The sequence below is a fragment of the Armigeres subalbatus genome, chromosome 2 (assembly GCF_024139115.2).
Source record: "Armigeres subalbatus isolate Guangzhou_Male chromosome 2, GZ_Asu_2, whole genome shotgun sequence".
Lineage (NCBI taxonomy): Eukaryota > Metazoa > Arthropoda > Insecta > Diptera > Culicidae > Armigeres > Armigeres subalbatus.
The window spans coordinates 332,165,256-332,183,967 of NC_085140.1; the positions used below are offsets into that span (position 1 = coordinate 332,165,256).

The window sequence follows — 18,712 nt, forward strand, 5'->3', positions numbered from 1 at the left end:
TTAGCTGTGTTACCTGTGTGTCTAGATCCTTCTAGAGGCCGGACAGGCCTGGACACCGGTAAGGTGTTTGTTGTATGTACCCGGGGACATATCAGACACTTTGGTGCCGCCTGACAGGTGCGAGCTTGCTGGCCTCCAGCTCCACACCTACGGCATAGCTTACTGCGATCAGGTCGTTTACAGTCATATGACTTATGGCCGTTTCCAAGACACCTGAAGCAGGTCTGAAGCAGTTGGCTTATACTTAGCGGACATACCGACCAACCCACTTTCAGTTTAGCCCTATCCATTACCTTTTTGGCCTCAGCTTGAGGTGCTTGGAATGAGGCAACCTGCATTCCCGCGTTGCTTTTGCGTAACCGAACCGTAGATTCCTGAATCTCGACATTGCACTGATCTCTCAGTGCGTCGACCAGGTCTCTGACCTCGGTTACTTCATCCAGGCTCTTGCACTGTATATTCGAGACTGGTCATAAGGCTCTTACTTGAATCCCATCACTGAGGATCTTCTCCGTCAACTTTTTTTTCTGTCCAGCATCCCGCTTTAAGACGGAATCATCTCGCCTTTCCGCGTCCTTCGGATGCAGTTGACATGCCCTCCTACGCCAGAGAGCTTATCGTTAACTCTCATGGCCTTCAAGACTTCGGCGTAGCTTTTATCGTCAGTACTGACGATAATCGCCTCACCTCTGTCTTTACGCTTACCACTGCCATTGGAAGGCGCACCCGTCCTCTCCTGGGCTCTACCCTTCTTAGCAGTGGGAACGCATCCCCCGTGTAAAAAAAGAATCGGGTGTATGTGTATTGTTTATATATGTGTATGCGCAAAAAAGCCTGGCCAACTTTTCGGGCACCTTTCCTTAACCGATTGCTCGCAACAATAATATTACTGAAGTACTCTTCAAAGTTGGCAAACGAAATGGACACACAACGAACCTGGACGTTGGCTATTTTCCATAATTCCAATAGTGATTCAGAGGTGAGGACTTGAGTTGAGGCTTTATTCGCGTGATGTCGAGGCTTATGTCCAATTACTGTTCACTAAACGCATATCTCTTCCAAATGAACCTTGTCGATGGCAACTTATGCAGGTGTGGAGCCGGTTACGATTACATCGATCACGTAGTTTGTACTGTTCGGAAAATGACGCCTCCAGAGAGCAATTGTTGGATACCCTTGTGGCCCGAGGTAAACAACCCGTCAGGGAAAATGGAGGTGTTTTGGGAGATCATGATATGGTCTATATACAGCAGGCTACCTATAGTTTCCTTTGCGTTTCTGACATCAAAATCTAATACTTTGGTTTTATGGGATGCGAATTGAGGTTGTCGCCGAATTCATATATCTTGGAACACTCATTACATTTGATAATGACGGTAGCTGCGAGGTGAAGAAACGTGTTGCAACTGCAAGTATAGGAATTTCTATGATGTGCGCAGGGATTGAATCCAAAAGATAATGAACAAGTCCCTCACTTATCATCTCCGTATACATATACAATATGTAGCAAACCGTAAATTTTTTTTTTTTCGCAAACTGTCATGTTAAAGAACTGATTCGGGAGGCTATACCTCATGATAAATTTCTTTAAAAAAAAGCTCCAAACGCGGAGAGCACTGGTTCTGATCAGTCTTGCAGAATGTCGTGACCATCACCAGATGATCAGAAAGGAAAACAAAACCACCACGCTTTTAAACGATGTTCTTTACTGACAATCACTGCAAGCGCATCGTGACATGTAGAAGCTGACACGTGAGTACCTTCGGTAAGCGTGACACCCAGATTGACAACCACAAGCTGAGAGCCATAAAGAGCATCAGGTCGGTCAGTTGTCAAAAGTGCAGGTGAGCACCGTTATTGATTGATTTGTCGTTTGATTGGACTGACGTCGTTTTTAAGGTTCCCCCAAACACACGCGACGTGACAGTCGCGACGCGATTCTATTGCTTGGCTACTGCGATTCTGTCGTCGCTGGTATGGAAGGATAAATGAAACATTGCCTGCAGTGACCCAGCGATAGAATCGCGGCGACTAGTAGTCGCAGTCGCGGCGATGAAATCACTTAGGTTTGGGGGAGCCTTTAATTGATAAATTGGATAAATCAATAGTTAAATTAAGGGTTCATTCACAAATTACATAACGCTAAAATGGACCTGGAAGCTGAAAGCCCCCACCCACCCTCTCGTAACGTATTTTGTATGGGAGGGTTCTGAAATTTGTATGGGCCGTATTTGTGAATGGCTCTAACTAAGTTTTCACCAATTTGATCCAGACTATCTTTTGAAAAAGGCCAAATTATTTTTATTGATTTTTTCAAATGGATACAATCAAAAAACGACGCATCCTACAAAAAAATGTTATATGGGTGACTATCGCAAAATCAGTCAAAGTTTCTAATAAAGATATCGGAAACAATTCAATTTGAGCCTTACACTGAAAAAAAGCAGTTTCGTTAGTTTCATAAATTAAGACTCGATTTGCAAAAAAAAACGCCCTTTTCAATTTGAATGAAATTGTGTCTCACGATAGGTGATTATGTTCCCTACCTACCGTCCATACATCGCAAGCTGGGCACTTTGAAAGAAAAAAAGTTTTTCTAACAACAACTTTTTCTTGTGGAAATTATTTTCAGTGTATTTTTATCTGTTGCGATTAGTTACGACCTAAATATTGTACTCTGCTTGACTGTATATTTTAATATATGTATGTATATGTTAAATCCACTGACACTCCTTGACACTGAAAAAAAATCAATTCCGACAAGAAAAAAATTTTGTTAGAAAAACTTTTTTCCCTTAAAAGTGTCAAGCTTGCGATGTATGGACGGTTGGTAGGGAACATAATCACCTATCTTGAGACACAATTTCATACAAATAAAAAAAAAACGTTTTTTCGCAAATCAAGTTTTAATTTTTAACTGTCGAAACTGATTTTTTTCAGTGTAGGGCTCAATTTGAATTGTTTCCGATATCTTTATTAGAAACTTTGACTGATTTTGCGATAGTCACCCATACAACATTTTTTTGTAGGATGCGTCGTTTTTTAATTGTATCCATTTGAAAAATCAATAAAAAAAATTTGGCCTTTTTCAAAAGATAGTCTGGATCAAATTTGGAAAAACTATGTATGTACTTTTCTTTTAATAGCACCTCTTAAAATATTGCACAAAAAGTCAATATAAACACTTAAATGTTCCCAAAAATTCTATTTTGGCTTCATGCATTTTTATCACAGCAAAAATCCATTAATTCCGCTAAGTGGATTATTCCATTGCTGTCGAGCGTTGATTTCGAACCAAACACCGCATAGGTCAAGTGATCATCACGATAGTCAAGATGACATGGATATGACAACCACAACATCAGGAAAGTTTTCCTATCATTCATGCTGGTGATCACAGGCAGAAGAAGTGAAGACATGGTGAGTGACCAAGCGCTAGTTGCTGAAATGTCACTTTCATGGTGATCGTTACACCAAGCATGTGAGATCCACATTGAGCATCACAATTGAGTGCTTGACACATGACCTGGATTTTGTTATTGTCACGCTTTGCGTGACTTGTACGGTGACACTTTGCAGCACTGGTTCTGATGATACATTTCAACTTGTTCTAAACAGCTGTGCGGTCCTCAACACAAAATGAGCGAGAACAAAGCGAAAATCATCACTTCTCTGTGGGGGCTGCCTATCCGATTCTGTTTTTTGCACTTGTATACAAGTTTGATATATTTGTTATCATGGCTTGTTATGATTCGGAACAGTTTTTGCATTTCTTTTATCGTTATTCATTATCTATTGAGAACGATTGCCGCAAACCCTGGATGTGCGTAACCAGCTAAAGTTTTGAAGCTTACAGACACGTACAAAAGTAGCTCTGTACACATCGTTGATTTGCACGGCCATGAAACATGGACAGGCCGGATTTTTTTAACACTGCAAGTACCAACTCCTGCAAAAAGCGTGGAACGGCTACTTTGCATCGATATATCTCAAGTGAAATGATTCTTTCCAGTTACAATCTGTAGGATATCAGGATTTCGTAAGTGACTACAGATTGTAAATCCGTACATTGGCCGCTGAGAACCAGCCGGAATATTCCGTTCCACGCTTTTTGCAACACTTACAAGTCGCAATATGTTGCTTGCAAGTCGTACCGCACTGCTTGTATGAAAGCCGTTTGAATTGAAACCATCAAACATTTTATGCCAAATGAAAATTAACATTAAGTTTCATCAATAGTTATTTTTATCTGTGTTTCTAAAAATCCAGTTTGTGAAAAATGAACAAGAAAAATAAATAATTTTCTTATACCGAGAAAAAGGGGTTAAAATTTGGATGTTTTATGCAGTTGATAAGATTATGGTCACTGGGAGAAACTCAGTCGGATCGCGGCGCAAGTGCGTTGGCTTGGCTGAAAACAGCTATCTGAACTGGTAATGACGATATATAAAATTTTGGAATTTAGGAATTAAAAATTCACGATTTTAAAAATTTAGAATTTTGGGAATATAGCAATTCATGAAATTAGGGATTCAGGAATTTATGAATTTAGGAATTAAAGAATTTGGGAATTTAGAAATTTGTGAGTTTAGAAGTTTAGGAATTTGTGAATTCAGGAATCCTCGTTGAATACGTTCTAAAGATCTTCTAGAAACCCATCGTGGAGATCCTCTAGGATTCCATTCAGGCAGGGCTGGTAGCGACCAATGCCACTCAAAATAGTTACTTTAGTGACCAAAGCTGACGAAAAAAGGGACCAAATAGTGACTTTCAGTTGCAGAAAAAGTGACCAAATAGTGACTTTTAGTTTCAGTTGCAAGTTTGATGAGACGAATTCAAGTGTTTTTGGGTCGAAGGAGAATGTTTTTCGTAATTTCTGGCGGAGAACATCTTTCACTCACCACTTTCTCATAACGAATCCAGAAGAGAAACGAAAATCGTGCAAGCTAACTTTTATCTACTCAGTTACTAAGTAAAATTATATTGGCCGCTCTTTTTTAACCCACGGGAACTTTACTAAATATCAGTCAAAAGCAGGATTACTCAAAATTATGAGTAGTCCTGCTAGCAAATCAAATGTTTGCGCCACTGGAAGTGAACGAAACAAGGTTATCACTTATAAGACCTGTGTTTCTTTCCCGAAAAATAATTTCTACTTAAGAAAGATGCAGATTTGTCAAATGTGCCAGGGAAATTTTTGGAATTGTTAGTGCGAAAGAAACAACAGCACGGATCGTTTTGGTAGAAAACGAAACAACGAGCCTGGAATTAAACACTCGACCTCCTGCTTATAATGCGGACCATCGGGCTCGACTTCAGATTCAAAAGTTATCAAAAGCTAACAAATCTAACAAAATCTAAAAAAAATCTTTTACATTTGGTCGGGGTTCAGCCAAAACGCACCAAGCGGCTTTTTGACTGACTTGTGATATTTTGTTCGTACAAGGACAACGGAAATCGTTTCATAACAATTCAAGCGTACATTTGCAATAGGATATCCTCATTTATTGGATTGAGGGACATTCGATACAATTTGCGATCAATTAAATCTACTAAACAAAAGTTTGGGCAGAAAAATGGGTAATTTTTCGTTGGCGCTTGGTGCGTTTTGGCTGAACCCCGACCATTTATGCCATTTAAAATGTATAAATTATCATCATAATATATTTTGGAAAATTCTAAAATATTGATCGAAGTGGATGTTGGGAGGAAAAAACGGCTTTTATTTTCTCATGTTCTTGCAGCAAAATTACTTTGGGGATCCCTTACATATTTAATGTACCTCCCCTCAATTCGATTGCAGTATAATCATAGATGCAAATATCATTATTTCGATTTAAAAATAAATATCTTTATTTTACCAAAATACCACGCGCTGAGAATCATTTGGGTATTAATCGTTTTCTCTTAATCGATTTGTTTTGTTAATAACTCAACTGTTTCCAAAGCTACAACCGTGATTGTTGCGTCTGGTGCAAGATACAATAGTCTTTTATCGCACCAAACCATACAATCTTCGGCAAACTACCGCAATTAGCTACATTGATAAAAGAATAACATCAACGAAGAGCAACGAATTAATGCAGTTACGGCACCATGATTCTAGGCACGAGGTTTGTGATGAAACATTTTTCTGTTATTCTCCATGAAATGTATAATTTAACTTCACGGATTTATGGTAGTCTGTAACTGTTGTTGTTATTGATACATAATTGATTTTTTTGAGTGCTGTCAAAAGTCGAATTTGAAAATATTCGAAGGGTATTGTTCCTTCTCCAAGAACTTGCTTTAATGAACTCTGAACTTTTAAATATTTAAATAATATAAAAACGCAGATTTTTCGACTTGCTGTGCGTATTCATCAATGATTTTTGCTATGGAATTCGACAGTGCATGCAATCTTCAAAATTGGGTAGTCTTGGGGAGACATAGATGTAATGAAGGGTTTGCTCGAAAAAAATATTTATTGAGTAGATATCGTTTAAAGGGGATTATTTAATTTTTTTTCGAGCAAACCCTTCATTATATCTATATCTACAAAAAAAAATATCTGCTTTAGCACAATTTATATTTTCTTGAATTTTCTCGCCAATTTTATGGGTGACTAATGAGAGATCAAGTCCCCTCATATTGGGGCAACAATTAAAAATTCAAATATCTTTAAATCGTAATGTAATGCAGGAATTTTTATCAGTGAAGACAATTTAGCATACTTATGGCTTTGTGCTGTAAAAAATGATAGCATTTGGTCATTGTTGGGAGGAGATGTTCAAATTCTTTGTGGCCACTTAAAAAAACTTCAGGAGGGACAAAACACAGTAAGCCATATAACGATCATTTGTCTAGACTCTAGAGGATTTATTAGAAAATACCCATATGTGAATATGTACGTTATGTGGAAGATATTGATTTGGAAAATGTATTGGAGGTAACCACTTTCCCTTCGATGGGACTCGAACCCATGACCCTACAGTACGCTAGACTGGTGCTTTAACCAACTAAGCTACGAAGGACCTCCGTCGGCCTTCGCAACCTAGCGGCTACTGAACGAGCTGTGTATAGCCGCCAGACATTCTAAATACTCACGCTCCTCTAATGTGGACGTGTACAATACACATGTGGAAGTATTGGCTTGAGAAATGGATTGCGAGTGATTTGACTATGCGTCCAATTTGGGAATCTCGAGCTCGTTCAGTAGCCGCTAGGTTGCGAAGGCCGACGGAGGTCCTTCGTAGCTTAGTTGGTTAAAGCACCAGTCTAGCGTACTGTAGGGTCATGGGTTCGAGTCCCATCGAAGGGAAAGTGGTTACCTCCAATACATTTTCCAAATCAATATCTTCCACATAACGTACATATTCACATATGAGTTTTCACAACATTGTAAATTAACGTCCAAATCGAGTGGAAATAGGCAATTATCTTTGATTGAACTAGAAAATACCGCCAAGTCTCCCAAGGGTCAAGTCTCTCAAGGAATCAAGTCTCCAAACCTTCCCTTACTGTGGACAGCCTGATAGTTAAAAATCCAAATAAGCAGGTCTCCTGCTTGCATGACCATTAGGGTGGCTCAAAAAACACTTTTTAAATTTTTACGATGGGCCGCCCTCTTACTTGGTTCTATTTGATGCCCTGATGCTCTGGACAAAATTTCAGCCAAATCGGTCAATGTTTGGGCGGTGCTAAACTCGTTGGAAGTTTATATGGAAAAGTGTATGCAGTTACATCCAAGAACAGTGAATTGCAGTTGGACGGCACAATTTACGATCAAGAGCCATAATACTCATTCAGTTCTTGTAGAATTAAATATAGAATGTTATGCTGAAAACCGCGAGAAGATTAGAGTTTATTAGGCAAAGATATTAGCATTTTACTGGAGTGTTGTAGGGGTGAATTTATTTCTTTTCAAAGGTAAAAGAAACGAAATTTGCTCAAACCCCACTTCAGAGAAATGCTAATAACTTAGCCGGGCAAACTCTAATCTTCTCGCGGTTTTCTGCATAACATTCTGTATTAAATTTTTCAAGATCTGAATGAGTATCATAGTTCTTCATCGTAAGTTGTGCCGTCCAACTGCAATTCACTGTTTTTGGATGTTTCTGCATACATTTTTGCATATAAACTTCCAACGAGTTTAGCACCGCCCAAACGTTGACCGATTTGGCTGAAATTTTGTCCAGAGCATCAGGGCATCAAATAGAACCGAATAAGAGGGCGGCCCATTAAAAAAATTGAAAAAAGTTTTTCCCATACTAATTTGAGCCACCCTAATGACCATATACCAATTTATAAATTCTGACGTAAAACACCTTCAATTAGCTACTGGTGAAATGCCAATAAGAACAGCGAGTAAAATGGCTGGCGAAGTTTCAGAGCAATCATTTTCCCAAGATCCGTAATTTCATTTCCGCCATGAACAAAGCATCATCCGATGGATACATAAATCTTCATTCAAAAATATTAGTCAATAGTTTCAAAATAGTTGAAAATAGTGACTTGAAGTCGAAAAAAGAGACTTTTTAGTGACTTGCTCGAAAAAAAGTGACCAAGTCACTAAAAAGTGACCCGCTACCAGGCCTGTTCAGGAGAATCCCATAGCAATTTCTCCTGCAGTTCTGGAACAATTTCATTCTGAAACGTGTTTTCTTCCCCAAACAATTGGTCTCTCCAGAAACTTATCCTTGAACTACTGCAGGAATAACTCACGCCTGTTGGTATTCAGAATTAATTCAGAACGAATTCCTGAGGAGATTCAGAATGAATTACTGGGGGAATCCAAAATGAATTTCTGGGGGAACTCAGAATGAATTTCTGGAGGCAATCAGTGCAAATTCCTGGATGAGATCTCCAGAAGTAATTTTTGGAGGAGCACCAAGTAGAATTTTAGGAAACTCATCCTGAACTTCTTCTTGCAAATCCTCCAGCTGTTCTTCTACAAATTTCTCTGAGAGTTCCTCCTGGAACTGCTATAGGATTATTCTTGGACTTTCTCCAAACATTCCTACTAGAATTCCTGAGGAAACTTCTCATGGAAATCTTCCTGAAATTTCTTTTGGAATTGCTGCAGAAATTATATTTTTCCTGGAATTCCTTCAATTATTAATCGACGAGTCTTCCGGTAATTGCTTCAGCAATATCTCCCAGGAATTCCTTTTAGAATTCTACTAGGTTACAGGAGCATCACTGAAAAATCCTCAAGCATCTTCAATGGGAATCCTTCCAAAAATTCAACTGAAAACTCTTTAGGATCTTCACTGGAAGTTCATCCTGTCTCAATAGAATAAATTCTCCATCATTTCAAAAGAACAAACATCAGAACAAACAATTAATTCCCCAGAATTCTAGAAGGAACACCTCGGCCCTTGGAATTTACTCAGAAGATTTTCTAAAACTACTTCAGGATTTCCGAGAATTCTTGTAGAAGCTTTTTGAATTTGGCCTTTTCCGAAATTTCCAGTCTTTTCAGTTTTTTGGGGAGTTTTGAGATAGGTACACTCGAGGAAAAATTTAATGAAAATTCAGTGAGTTTTTGGTGGAATTACAACAAGAACCCTTCAAATTTATCCCAGACTGATTATTTGTGTGCAAATTGTGATATCTGGTTGCCTTCAACAAATTATGTGCGTAACAGCAGTTTGCCGTTTGAAATCGAGAACTCTAGTGCAGGAATAGGCATGACATATTACACTTGGCTTCATTCGCGTGATGTAACTAAACGTAAGGTTACGATGACATTGATTACGAAGATTGGTTCTGCTCATAAAACTATGCCTCCTGAAAGGAACTATTGGATACTATTGTGGCCCGAGGTAAACAACTCTTGAGGGAATTGTGAGGTGATGTGGTCTATATGAAAGCTATTTATTTTTTGTTAAATATCAAAAAATGGTTTTCGTACGGCCGAGTTGCCGAATAATATGCAATTAAGCTATTTATACTTTTCATTTATATACTTTACTAGCAGACCGGACCCTGCGTAGCTCGGGATAGACACTTTTTCTTTGTAAATGTCAAATATTGCACCAACGCACTCTAGATCGATTTATGTAAAATCGTCTTGAATTTCTTCACAACTCAACAACTTTGAGCATATTTTTGAACTATCCCCGTGAAAGTTCATGTATTTTTCTACATATAAACAGCCCAATCTAGAACGAATTGAACCGTGCATAAATCATACTAATCGGTTCATCTATTCGTGAGTTATATTGCCTCAAAGGGAATGTAAACTCATTTTTATATATAGAAGAAGAAGAAGGAGAAAGAAAAGACGAAGATAGAAGAGAAGAAGATTATACATTTTTACATATACACCCGATTCTGTTTTTACACGGCCGTGTAAGAAAAATCCCATACAAAATTTTTGCAAAGTTGCTACATTTTCCATGATTTGTCGAAAAATCATAAAACTTTTTTTACACGGATTTTCAAATTTTGAACTGAAATCTTTTTTTATACGGAACGCATCCCCCGTGTAAAAAAAGAATCGGGTGTACCTACTTTTCTAAAATTTTCTTCAGGGGCTCTAAGTACATGTTTGGATATGTTGGATGTTCGATCAGCACTTCCACAGTTATTAACTGCGAGGTTTCTAAGCCAAGTTATCATTTTTGCATTCATATATCATGAGGCTAACACGATGATACTTTTATGCCCAGGGAAGTCGAGAAAATTTCCAAGACCGGACCGGGAATCGAACCCAACCACCCTTAGAATGATCTTGCTTTGTAGCTGCGCATCTCACTGCACGTCTAAGGAAGACCTTGCAACGTAATGTTGGTACCGAAATAAACAATTATTTTTTTCAATTTTCATAAGATTTTTGATTCTGTAAGCAATGCAACATTGAATAGCATGATGAGTTAATTGTGTAGTACTACTTCCTACAAATTCAATTATAATAAAAGACTTTTTTGTTGGTTGTTTGCTATCATATTGTTTCAATAATTCTCGGAACTTTTTCAAATCGGCGTATGTAACATTTTGATCAAGCTGAGAAAATGAGCTTGGAAGTTTTCAGATTTCATTTTTATTCCTATTTAGAAACTAATCATTTTTATTGCAATTGAATACACCACAACAATACATTATGAAAAGGTTCATCGTCACTGACTCTGAAATCAGCACTGCGTGTGAACATTCCAGTTGTTTTGATAAAAATATATGTTACAACGCTCTGCAGCAGATAAATCACATACGTCGTTTTGATACGTCAGCATGACCGAGGTCATGCTACTTTCGTCAAAATGTTACGCTGCTCCGCTGCATTGTTGATACGTCGAAATGTTACGTCAAGTTGAAACGTTTCACGCACATGCGACAAAAATTGCAACACTTACCAGTGGTGCGAATTCTCAATCTCAGTGACTGAAATTTGTTGAAATTGATACCATATCCTCTTCACACTCACTTCCTAACAGTGAAAACTGAAAATGGTTAGCAGCAACAATCAAAGAAAGAGTAAACAAAAGACCTCTCTGCTCATTGCACACGCAGCCCGCAGTGACAGTCCATTCAGTTCACTCGCTGCTGCGTGAATGCGACGGCCCTATATAAATGCATGGGTGAATACTATCACTTGAAAGACAATGACAGGAATTTTGTGCCAAGTGATCACCAGCTTCACCCCGCTGTAGGCAAACCGAGTAAGCTAATCTACTCCTGCTTTGTCTTACTGACTGAAAGACACCATCACAGGCGAAGAGGAGCAGAGAAAAATACAAAACAAAAGAATCACACTCAGCAGGCATTGTTGATAAATTGCACCACTGACACTTACAACACGACGTAACAACATTTGCTGCAGAAAAACAACGTAAAATGTTTTTCTTAACGAAAATCAGAATATTCAAGCAACATGCTTAATTTTGAAATCAGTGATGAAAAAGTACAAGCAGACGCACGTTTTAAACTATTTAGTTGTTTGAAAAACTATTTAAAGTACATTTTCTGCTTAGCGGTGTATGTGCAATATTTTCAACAATGATGCTACACCGTTTTGCAAAAATTTGATTTACATTTTTAATAACACATTTTCATGTAGCTTTGAAGATATACACATTTTTAGATGAATTTTATACCATATGCTGTTGAAAACGGGTTTGTCTACAATTTGCGACATACGCCGTTTTGAAAAAGTACCCGAGAATTGTTCTTTTCTGCATAATAAAAGAGGATCCATAACGTACACTCTAAAAAATCATCACGTCATATTCACGTGAAAAATCACGTAACTGATCTGTCTTGAACAAACGACGATTGTTACGTGACGTTAGTAATGTTCACCTGAAATTCACGTAACTTGTACTAAAAATCATGGTGAATATGTTTGTATGTACTCGTAAACAATTTAAGTGAGATTGTGTTCGTGTGATTGCAGCTTCGGTATTTGCGGAAAAACAGCATTGTAAACAATCTTCACGTCAGATTTACCTGAAAACAAATATGGTTCTCATCCACCATACTTTTCACGTGAGATTGACTTGACACTCACGTACGAATGAATGACACATAACCTAAACATATTTAGGCTTCGCAGAAGTAAGCGATATTTCAGGTGCAACTAGGCGGGGATTTTGAAAAAAAAAACATCAACATCAATGAAATTTATAAGATTCGTAGTGATATGGAAGAAGACGAAGCTACATGAAGATAGAAATTACACTTTTTGATAGCGTTAATTTGAAATGTTATTCCAGATTTCAGCTTCCAAGGGTGGACTACTTTTTGAATTATTTTACAGCAGAAATAGCAGCAATTTCCGAGAAAGAAACTAGTTTCATCATTTCTCAACAAAGTTGATAAATTTTATTCGATATTCGTCAGTAACTTTGATTTGTTCCCCAACAGTGTTTTTGCGATAACTTCGAAGCGCAATGGCCGAATGACAGCATTCTCTGTCTAATGATAAAAACATCGTTCTGCATCAAATGATTTTCAACACATCAACATGCGAAGAGGTCTTCGTTTTACGGCTGCGGGCGTCACTAACTTATTTTGTATTCATTAAAAACATTTTTGCAATATATTTCAAACCATGTAGTGGTTGCCTGATTCCATGTAGCTTTCACTAAAAGTTCACGTAACCGGTACGTAGAATTTACGTAAGGTTCACCTGATCAAACACGTAACTACTTTCAAACTTCACGTCATTAGTACTGGAAAATCCAGTCAGATTCACCGGATAAATCACGTAACTCAACGAAGCTAAACTTTGTTCAGGTTACATGTCATTCAGGTCACTCTTACGTGAAAAGTATGGTGGATGAGAACCACATTTGTTTTCAGGTAAATATGACGTGAAGATTTTTCAGAGTGTATATCACTCGGATATTAGTAATATTCAAACCACCGCCTCTCTTCGTCACGATCTTTGCATTGAACAAAAAGATATTTTAGTTACTAGATAAATATTGTCGCTGTCGTCGCTGTCCGGAACATCTTTTGCTGGCGAGGATAGGGGAGCTAAATGTCAAAGAAGGAAAATCCATACGATTTGACAGGTATGTACCACACATGTTTCGGACAGCAGAACAAAGGGAACCGAAGCGACAATCTTTATCTAGTAACTAAAATATCTTTTATTGAACATCTAAAATCGTCATACTTTTAGAAACGCGTGATGTTTTGTTTTGGAAGGATCCTGGATTGAATTTTTCCGAATTATAGTTTCCGCATATTCTTTGAAATCACAAAATAATTTTTAGATTTTCATGGCTGAACTATGATTCATCCAAACGTTTCTCATGCTCCATATAATTTTGCATACAAGCAGTGTGGTACGACTTGCATGCAACATGCTGGTTGGCCACAAACAGGCTGCAAAAAGCGTGGAACGGAACTATCCGGCTGGTTCTCAGTGGCCGTTACTTGAAAATGTAATCTGTCTTCAGTAGCCGATTTTTGACATCCCACAGATTGTGTTGTTAAAAAAATCAAGAGATTTGGTTGAAAAACGGCTGAGATCTGGGTACTCAAAGTTGCCGTTCCACGTTTTTTGCGAGCTTGATACTTTACGTTACAAATCTTGGCTCGGTACTTGTAGTGTTAAAAATGTCCTGGAACTTTGTTTAAATGAAATTCCTTGATGAATTTCCGATAAAATTAGTGCATGAATATCTGAACAAGATCCTTGAGGAACTTGTTGAAAAACTTCGGGAGGCACTAAAGGAATTTTCGAAGAGATGCTTGAGGATATTTGAGGGTATCAAACGCAAAGGGGTGTAAGTGACAAAAAGTTAGTTTTGAGAAAAATGGGTGCAAAGTTTTTCAATATTTTTTTTCTTCATATAAATTGTATAAAAGATCAAAAAATTAATAGTTTTCTATGAATTTTCACATTTTTTATGAACATCGTACAAACTATATCAACATATTGCCGCAAAGCTCGAGAATCAAAGCATTTTTCGCTGTTATCAACTCAATTTTGACCAAAATGTCACTTACACTCCTCTGCTTCTAACCCCCTCATTTCTAAAAAGAATTTCTGGGATATCTTTTAAAATAATTGCTTCGGAAATTCGGAAACGAATTGATCGATTTTCCTTCGATTTACAGTTTTGACTGCTAGTGCCAAATTATTACTGAACCGACTACGCCAAATTTGATAGAGCCTAGCCAGTATCAGATCTCACACGCCGGCAGTGCATGACACGTGAACATAAGATTATAAGAATAAAACTCACTCAATCTCACGAGCCGAGGATGCTCACTGACGCAGATTTTCGCCAAGAAATCATTTTGCGAAAAATAAAAAATAAAAATGGTGCGATAAGCTTGATCGATTTATAACTTCGACAATCCTTATGCATTAGAAAAACTTGAGTCAAAGTTTCTTGGCGTGTTTTTATGGTGTGTAAAACTTATTTTGGCCATAACTTTTGATTCCATAGTGCGATCGGAACATTTTCAGTAGGATAGAATCTGGTAATACCAATCGGTTAAGGTAAGGGGCAAAAAATAAGTGAGGTAAGTCACCTCAATTAGTCAAGCTGAGTCCATTGGTATAACACTACTATGGATAGCCGGGCCTCATATAAAAAGTTTGATTTTGAAGTGTACGAAAGAGACAAACATATTTTGAGCCCTATGAAATACGACAGAGTTCAGCGGGCTGTTTATTGAATGAAAATCGAAAACTAAAAAACAGAAAATGTTGCAATCAATATACAACAGGAAATTGCATAGAGACCATTCACTTTGTGGAACTAGCACACTGGCTGCACACAGTGGTAGAGGAACTGGGGACCCTATTTTTTTGCATGACGAGGATTTTACAACAGGCAATGGTGTTAAGCTATGCTGTAGCCAACCAGGTAGGCAGATGACTGACCGTAAAAAATAGCCATTGGCTGAAAAACTTGCCACGTTTCAACACCCCGTTAAGAACTCTATTTTCGTAATTCCTTTTCGCATTACTTGAGGACGATAAAGAACTACTAGACATCAAAGTTAAAAATCGCCTCGATCTTTATAGATAGCACAATGCTTTTGATGTATCCAGCCAGACCTGCTTTCAGTATGTTTTGATGTTATTGCAAATCCGTTGGTATATTTGGGCTTATTCTACGAGTGGAGTGACGTGAGATTGCTCGAATGACGTGAGAAGAGTCGTATGGCCCCATTTGAATAACATGGTCACCTCACGTGAGAATTGCGAAAATCAACTCACGTCACTCGACTCGTAGAATAAGCCCAATTAATCTGGTTCTGGTATAATTTTACTAATCCTGGAAAAAATATTTTTTGGCGATAGGTACATGTCCAAATCTATCTATCAAATCTATGTTTCACAAACCAGCATTCGGCAGTCTCATTAGAAGCTGTAAAAAATAGATTTTATTTGAAAAATAATTAAATACATGTCCAAACCTATCTATCAAATCTATGTTTCACAGCTTCTAATGAGACTACCGTATGCTGTTTTTTCTGCCTCAGATATTTAGATTATCAAATTCAACAGATGTGAGGATTGAGAAATTAATCAGTTTTGTTTTGTTTGTAAAACATTATTTTTGATTGTGTCTTAGAGACAATGACAAATTTTGACTAGATTGTTACATTCTTGATTTAAATCATTCACATAAGTATAAAACTTCTGTCAATAACTCAAATAATTAAACAAATGCATCAGCCCATTCAGCAAGATAGCTCAAACCCATCCACCTCGACCGGCAACACTGTGGGTTGGTACTGCTGATGATTGCAAAAAGGAAAAAAAAACGCAGACCAACACGAATAAACTGGACTGTGCTTTGACCGCCCGAGTAGGTATATGGTGAGATCTTTCGAATGGGACCTTCAGTTTCGAGTTTTTTTTTCATTCTCTTCAGTACAAAATGTCACATCTTTTCGGACCTTCAGCACTTTCTGGACAACAGTCTAGTACGGTTTTGAATCGATACCGTCATCAGGATAGGAACTTCAAGCAAAAACTCACCTTCTTCCAACGGGACGCGTTTGCGTTCGATTTTCCGGCACTTTGTTCTGCGGTGGGTATCGAAGAGCACTGGGCACCTCACACTCTGACTGCTGATCGATGGGCACTGATTCACTCGCGACTTGGGACGCACGATTCGATCCTGCTTCCTGGGCCCCGACACACTTCTGGGTCCAAGATTTAACTCGTTTTTTCCTTACTTCTGTTTCTTCTTGCTCCTGATCCTGCAGGGAAAGTTTATTCTCCGGTTCAGATTCTTTCCGGACACACACCACAAACTTCTTTGTGCGGCGGCGGCGACAGCACGAAAGAATGGATGGATAAAAATGTGGCACTGCTGCTTGAGTGCTGTTGGGCTGGCACTGGCTGAAGCTCTGCTGGACTGGATGGCAAATATACGGGTATAGAGAGAGAGAGCAGGAGATCACGCACACTCGCACGGGAACCGACGACGACGACTACACCAAACTCTTGCGCACTCAGCAGCACAGCAGCAGCAGTGACAGTGGCAACAGCAAGCAAACGGCATTATAAGCTCCGTTCTTTTCGTCGGACCGACCTGCTACAATGGTCCACTGCTGCAGAAATCCAGTCATTCACTTGATTCGTAGGGCGAAGTGGGGCAAAAGTGAGTCAATAAATGATATATTGAAAAATATTGTGCAAAATATAATTTGATTAGGTAGGAAATAATACCCCACCCCACACATTTGAATCTCGTACCGACCGATCTGATACCTATTTTGACGTTTGACAACGTTTTACAGGAAGGTACTGGGAACCAAATCAAAATCTAAAATTCTAAAAAGCATGATGAAAAAATGTAAAATGTTGAACGTTGATAGCATTTTCGATTGCAATGGATTTTAAAGATTTTCATATCAATTAATTCGGAAACTCTACATCAAGGGGCTAGCATTAGCATTAGCATTAGCATTAGCATTAGCATTAGCATTGTTACGGTGTAATTCGTAGATTGGACACTAGTGATACACATGTTTTTCTTTTGAAATCTATATCTACAGTGCTATCAGAAATCAAGAAGGGAGTGGTCCTTGATTCCAGTCTTAAACAAAAATAACAAAAGCATGAGGATTACTACTCCTGGCCACGCCCATCTTCACCGTAACTAGGGAGAGGAAGGAAGTGTTGATGTAGTACTTACTTAACGAGAGGCCACCGACTTAGCGACACCCTCATAAGTACTACGGAGTTGGATAATGAGGAAGGTATTCGTTGGGTCAGGATTTGCCTGTAGCTGGCAATGTAACCGTGGTAGATCTTACCCCGTAACACACCACGTAAAGGTGTCTAGCCAGCATTACGGGTCCGGAAACTCTACATCAAGGGGCTGTCCACAAACCGCGTAGACTGAAATTTCACATTTTCAAACCCCCTGTCCCCCCTAGTAGACTTTCGTAGACTTTTTCCGAAACCCCTCCCCTCCCCCCTTGAAGTCTACGTAGATTTTTTTTTAATTTTACAAAATAGCATATGCGATTTTAAAAATATGGAGTTCAACCATGTTTTAAGCAATTCAGCTATTCAAATCCATTTTAGTATGTAAACATTACAATAAAATTCACATTTCAAACATAACAAAATTAAACTGAACAAAATCCAACTAAACAAAAATCAATTTACAACGTAATAAAGTTTAATCCTTTGTACATAGCTCCTGAAACCGAATCTCAAAACCAATTTAATTTCTGTTGAACTCGATTCCTCATAGAGGTGTGCGCCACTGCCGCCAACACTTTTGCATATGCGCCATTGCCTCAAATCTGTAACGCATCTGAACTATAATTCCCCACGCCAGTTCAAATTTGTAGAAAACCGAATAATTTTCAGAACTTTCAGAACTAAAAAATTCGATGCTTTTCTTAAAAATTCCATGCAATATTCATGGAATTGGAATTTTAGAATGGTTTCCTACGATATTTTTAAATATTTGTCTCAAATTTGGAGCAATTTGCACATTCTAAAGAAATTTCCGAATAATTTTCGATGAAGAATTTTCAGTTGAAATTTTGGTAAATTTCTCGTAAAAAAATCGAATAAATTTATAAAAGCTTTCTTACAAAAATTGCAAATATTTTATTTGTGGAAACTCAAATAGTTTTTGGTGGAAAATTCGAATAATTTCTCGTGGAAATTTTCAACAATTTCTATAGCAATGGGAAAGATTTTCCATCAATAATTTCAAAGAAATTTGTATTCGAACTCCCAAATAAATTGCCGTAAATTTTCTAATAATTTTTCATGGACATTCCGAAA

General features: G+C 38.0%; 1 protein-coding gene across 5 annotated transcripts in view; it reads right to left on the minus strand.

Annotated features, from left to right (window-relative positions):
- The window catches only part of LOC134212772 (serine/threonine-protein kinase grp), a 101,788-nt gene that overhangs the window by 74,144 nt on the left and 8,932 nt on the right, over positions 1 to 18,712 (minus strand). For 2 of the 5 annotated variants that reach the window (XM_062690922.1, XM_062690924.1), the window contains exon 2: positions 16,436 to 16,659. The exons of 2 other annotated variants lie outside the window; for them this stretch is intronic. The gene's annotated coding sequence lies outside the window, so the exon portion shown is untranslated. Of the gene's footprint in view, positions 1 to 16,435; positions 16,717 to 18,712 lie in introns of all 5 variants that reach the window. One more of the 5 variants, XM_062690923.1, reaches the window with a different exon arrangement.